Source organism: Pristis pectinata, chromosome 15, assembly GCF_009764475.1.
Source record: "Pristis pectinata isolate sPriPec2 chromosome 15, sPriPec2.1.pri, whole genome shotgun sequence".
In the NCBI taxonomy this organism is placed as follows: Eukaryota; Metazoa; Chordata; class Chondrichthyes; order Rhinopristiformes; family Pristidae; genus Pristis; species Pristis pectinata.
Genome location: NC_067419.1, coordinates 42,099,437 through 42,105,864, shown reverse-complemented (window position 1 = coordinate 42,105,864; position 6,428 = coordinate 42,099,437).

Genomic DNA, 6,428 nt, shown 5'->3' with positions numbered 1-6,428 from the left:
ATAAAGTGGCCACCATTTTCAACATTATAATATTTGCAAGTGGTTTGGAATAATTTTCTATTTACTGCAAAGATATTACAGCCAAATATTAAATAATAATTCCCCTGTGCTGCATTTAACTGACGAAATGAAAGCAAACATTATTTTTACCCAACTGCCAAAACATTTCAAATATCCCAACATGAATCTCTTCATGTACCTACACCTACAGAACAAGGAGAGATGGTCAGTGCAAACCAGAACCCAACCCAGGCTGGTCCAGTGTCTCTAGCCCCTGGTCATAGCACTGGGTCATAGGTATGGCAAGTTCAGGTTTAGAACCCTTTATTGAAACAGACAGACAGACACACACACACACACACACACACACCATGAATGTCTACACACAGACACACACCACACATATAAATGCACACACCACATACATATAGACACACATGTGCAGATAAACCCAGCATATGTATGTGCAGGCATGCGTGTGTGTGTATACATACACACACACACACACACACAAACACACACACAAACACACACACACACACAGAGTTATAATTGGCCTAGTTTGGGGGGTAAACTCATGTTGACCATGGGGGAAAAAATAGTGAACATCCTTCAGTGGGAATCCTTTCTTCAATGAAGGAACCTTCTTTCGTTGGGATTTCACTGTAACTTCTTCCTCACTTTAACAGTCACTTCACTGAAGAGTCCCTTCTGCGACTGGTGAATCACTTCCCAACATTTATTAAGGGGTTCTGTTGCTTCACTGAGGGAGCTACTTCCTCCTCTTGTTGTGTGTGTGTGTGTGTGTGTGTGTGTGTGTGTGTGTGTGTGTGTGTGTGTGTGTGTGTGTGTGTGTGTGTGTGTGTGTGTGTGTGTGTGTGATGTTTGTCTCATGTGGTAATGAGCTTGATAACATTTCCTCCAGGAATCTCTGAGTTCTCCACATCCACGTTTACAGCAGAAGGGAAGACTTTGGTCCACTTCACAGCCTGTGTTTAGACCAGATACACAGGTGCACCTGCATTATAATACATTTGGAAAATAAGGAATTAATTTATCTTTCAGGTTCTGGGCACCCTTGGCCGTCCGTCATTGCCCCTGAGCTGATGATTTGCTCGGCCATTTAATAGTTACCCACATTGGTGGGTGTGGAGTTACACAAAGGCCACACCAGGTGAGGACAGCAGACATCCTTCCCCAAAACATATTAGTGAACCAGATGTGTCTTTAAGAAGAAAGTGGTCATCAATGACCAGATTTTTTAAGTTCCAGATTATTAACTGAATTTAATTCTGCAGCTGTTGTGGTTGGATTTGAACTCCAGATTATAGATTGTTAGCCCAAGTCTCTGGACATTTAACTGCTGTGATGGTGATAAGGTGATGGTTTTTTGCTGTCACTAACTCACCTTGTGGCAATTTGTGGCCAGCCGTCTCCTCAACTACCCCACCCCCACCTCTTGCCCCTGACACATGCATCAGTTGGATTCCACAGTCTGAATTTAGCCAAGACCAGTAATGCTGTTCAAACGTAATTGTTTAATATCCGCTGAGCTGGTCCCAAAATAAAGGGAATTAAACAGGCAGACTTTTTGATGCGGACTGTCTAGTCTAAGCACTGAGGAAATGATGATAGTCTACACCCTCATTTTCCACAGTGACCCATTGCAGCATGGTGATATGTAGCCAGAGCACTCAGACCTCTGTGGATTATATTTTATATTGATGTCACTTATACACTTTAGGCTCCAGTGAGCTCGCTTTCTCACAGTAATCACTGTTAATTGAATTATTTTCCCCCAGATTAATTTGTCGCTTACAGTTGGTGAGTGATTGCTTCTCGTTTGTGGATGGTGAAACATTTCGAATGAGTTAGGGTTTGTTTGTGTGCATGCATGTGTGTGTGCGGGCGCGCGTGTGTGAGAGTGGGTATAGGGGTGTATGTGTTTGTGTGTGTGTGTATCTGTGTGTGTGTGTGTGTGTGTGAGAGAATCGATATAGGGGTGTGTGTGTGAGAGAGAGTGGGCATTGGTATGTTGTGTGTGTGTGTGAGAGTCGGTATAGGGGTGTGTGTGGAGAGAGAGAGGGAAAGAGAGAGGGAGTGTGTGTGTGTGTGAGAGAGTCGGTATAGGGGTGTGTGTGGAGAGAGAGAGAAAGAGAGAGGGTGTGTGTTTGTGTGTGTGCGCGTGTGTGTGGATATGTCAGAAGACAGAAGATGAAAACAGTTCTGTGCTAAAAGCAAAATCATGGCTCAAGTTAGGGCTAAGTCTGTCTCTCCACCTTCTTACTTTCAGTTGAATTGTGATATGTCACTTCCCACTGGATCAAATTTTTCCAAAATTAGTCCTTGAGATGTTGACATCATGGGCAAGGCTGGCATTTCCTGACCACCTTAGGTTGTCCTGTGGCGTTGGATCATTTGCCAGGCTACAGCAGTTTGATGCATCTGAATGGCCACTTGAGAGATCCGTATCTGTTGGTGTGGAGTCACAGATGGACCAGATTTCCTCCCTTGCAGGAACACGAGGACCAGATGGATCTTATGATAATCCATCAGCACACAGCAGGTTTTACTGCCCCAGTTATTTTACTTCCAGAGTTTTTGAGACAGAATTTAGATTCTTAAAATACACTAGTGGAATAGTGGACAGGAATGCCTGAGATTACCGATCCAGTGATTTAAACAAAATGTTTACTCCTAAATCAAAATTCGATGATATCACATTTGCAATTTTAAACAATTTAGGTGTAGTCAACTAGCCCGAGATGTAAAGATATTGCAAATCATATATTAGAAGGTGCTTGGCTTTGCCTCAATTGGATCCTTGGTATAATTAGATCATCTGCTTGTTTTGGAAGGATCAGCTTCTGTTAACACAATTGTGTGAAATGGATAGTCAGGAGATTTAATATTTCATGGAGCTGGATCTTCCGGGACACAGACGATCAGATTAAACTTTAATGCGGTGCTGGAAGTACGCTGAAGCTTGAAATTAATTTTATTTTATATTTTGGTTGCAATTTGATGCAAGTTGGGTGATCAGTGCGCATCCATGAGTGTTGGATCTGAGGAAGTGTTGCTGTACATGCATATATGCATATACAGGGCACATGCATTATATGTAACCTCATTTCCACTTGTAAAAGCACCCACCACACACAGACATGACACATACATCAACACACGCACACACTCGTAAATATGTGTCCTCATTTCCACTTGTACAAACAACCACAACCACACACAGACGTGATACAGACATCAGCACACACACATATAAATGTCTGCCCTCATTTTCACTTGTACAAACAACCACACACAAACACACATGCAAATGAACACACACATCTTTACATACGTGCAAACACACACACACACGCACACACGCGCGTGCACACACACACGCGCGCGCGCGCACACACACACCTTCCCATTATCTGCACAGTGCTTCATGTCGTAATGGAATCTTAATCCCGTTTTTATGCAGGGAGAGGTGCAGGTGTACAAAACAAAGAGTGTGTTGGGGAAGAAAAAGGTAGCTATGTGAACTGATAGATTCAGAAAGAGAAATAAAAAAAGCTAAGCAAAGGGAGATTTACACAGACAGAGAGAGGGAGAACTACAGGCAGAGAAAAAATGTATCTATAATAAAAGTCAGGAAAAGACATAAATGATGGGCTAGATTGAGAGTGAAAAGCACAAGAAAAGAGACAGGGATGTGACATGTACGTGGAAAGGCAATAAGAGAGGGAGAGATTCACATATAGAGATATGAATCGTGTTATAGCCACTGAGAGAGTAGGACAGATATCAGCTCTAATGCAGGGATAGATGAGATAGAACAAAGGGGGTGATGCATTGGTGTGGACACTGATAAACACGCCAATAGTCATAGAGAGGGACAGAGATGTAAACACTGAAACAGGGAGGAGAGAAAGCAAGGGCACAGTCAGAGATACAGGAGTGAGAGCTATGTACATGTGCAAATTTGGAGCTGAGAAACTGAACAGGCACAAGCCATACTGGTCTCTGGTGGAATGCAGACAAGGGGGGCAACGTTGCGCATCTAGTAGAACCGCTGCCTCACAGCGCCAGTGACCCGGGCTCAATCCTCACCTCCACCGCTTTCAGTGTGGAGTTCATACGTTCTCCCCATGACTGTGTGGGCTTCCTCTGGGTGCTCCCACATCCCACACCCCAAGGACGTGCAGGGTGGTAGGTTAAATGGCCGCTGCGAGTTGCCCCTAGCGTGTGGGTGAGATATAGGATTGGGAGGAGCTGAAAGGAATGTGGGGAAAATAAAACATGGGACTAATGTAGAATTAGTGTAAGTGGGTGGTTTAAGGCTGGCACAGATCTGATGGGCCGAAGGGCCTGTTTCTGTGCTGTATCTCCATGACATTTCTCCATTTCTTATTTTTGGGATGTGGGAGTCTCCGGCAAGGCCCATCACTAATTGCCTTTGAGAAGGTGGTGGTGAGCCACCTCCTTGAATCACTGTAGTCCTTCTGGTGAAGGTGCTCCCTCCGTGCTGTTGGGGAGGGAGTTCTAACAAGATGGGCACAACATTGTGGGCCAAATGCCCAGTGCTGTACTGTCCTATGTTCTATGTTAGTAATGAAAGACTAGTGATATTTTTCCCAAGTCAGGACGGTGTGAGACTTGGAGGAAACCTTCATAGTGTGCTCTACTCATGAGCCTGGTGCCCTTGTCTTTCATGGTGGTAGAGGTCACAAGTTTGAGAGTTGCTGTTGGGAATGGCATAGGCAAGTAATTTTGTAGATAAGATCAGATTTCTTTATTAGTCACATGTACATTGAAACTCACAGTGAAATACATCTTTTGCGTGGAGTGTTCTGGGGGGCAGCCCGCAAGTGTCGCCACGCTTCCAGCACCAACATAGCATGCCCACAACTTCCTAACCCGTACGTCTTTGGAATGTGGGAGGAAACCGGAGCACCCAGAGGAAACCCATGCAGACACGGGGAGAAGGTACAAACTCCTTACAGACAGTGGCCGGAATTGAACCCGGGTCACTGGCACTGTAAAGTGTTACGCTAACCACTACACTACCACACATGTGGGGACCAAGGTGCCCTGGCAATGGAAGGAAGGAACGTTTAGTGTGGGGAATGGGTTGCGACGCTGCCACTGGCACTTTCCAGGCTGCAGGAGTACGTGCTGAGGGATGCACTGAAGCTGGGCGCAGCCAACACAAAGGCTCGGTGGGGAAGGACTACAGTTTTGGGTTCTTCGGCCACTGGAGAGGGAGGGGTGGGGACAGGCAAGAAAGCCCCCAAATATTGTAAATACGGGACCGGGTAGTTTCCAGGGAGCCACACGTGTGGCATCGGTGCTGTTTTCTATATAACAAGTAACACTAATGAATGATCTGTACAAGAATATAAAGGTTTGCACTGTGTTGTAATTGTATATAGTTTGTCTTTTATTATGAATAAAGTTTATTTTGTATATAAAAAAAATGGGTTGCGACGGGTCACCATGCACAAGTCCCTGGATAATGGGGGTAAAGTTGTCCCCAGTGTCGCCCTCCTCCTGATGACCACCTTCATCTGTGGCTGCATCAGGCTGTGTGTGGAACCCAAGTACGTGGGCACCAAGTGTCACTACGTACCGAGGTTCAACCTGTCCCGGCTGATACGAAGGATGGGCCTGGTCCCACGGCCACACGGCGTCCCAGTCAGCTGGACGCTGCCGCGCTACCTGTCCTTCGTGGAAAAGTTCTTCCAGACCAATCCCTTGGACCATAAGTCCATCAGGCAGTGGTCAGCACGGAACATCCTGCAGACACTGCAGGAGAAGGACTCGAGGGACACTGTGGGGTGGTTCCCTGAGCAGACTGTCCAGACCATCTGGCAGAATGCCTCATCGCCAGAGCTCACCAACAAGCACCAAGACCTCGCTTGGCTGGCGGTGAGAGGGGCCCTCCCAGTCAGATCCGTCCTGCATGGTTGGGGCATCACCCCCAGCGCCTGCTGCCCCTGGGACGACTGCGCTGGGGACGAGACGGTCGCCCACCTCTTTGCAGGCTGTGGGTTTGCGAGGAGGGTGTGGCAAAAGATGCAGGGGTCCTTGTCACGTTTCATCCTCAGCAGCTGCGTAACAGAGGATTCTCTGATTTACGGGCCATTCCCGGGGACACACACACAGACGGACATCAACTGCTGCTGGAAGGTCACCAACTTGGTGAAAGACACCCTTTGGTCTGCCCGAAAATTGTTGGTCTCCCAGCACTGCGAGATGTCCGTTGGGGAATGCTGCCAACCGGCACATTCCAGGCTGCAGGAGTACGTGCTGAGGGTCGCACTGAAGCTGGGTGCAGCCAACGCAAGGGCTCAGTGGGGAAGGACGACAGTTTGGGGTTCTTCTGCCACAGGAGAGGGAGGGGCGGGGTCAGGTGAGGAAGC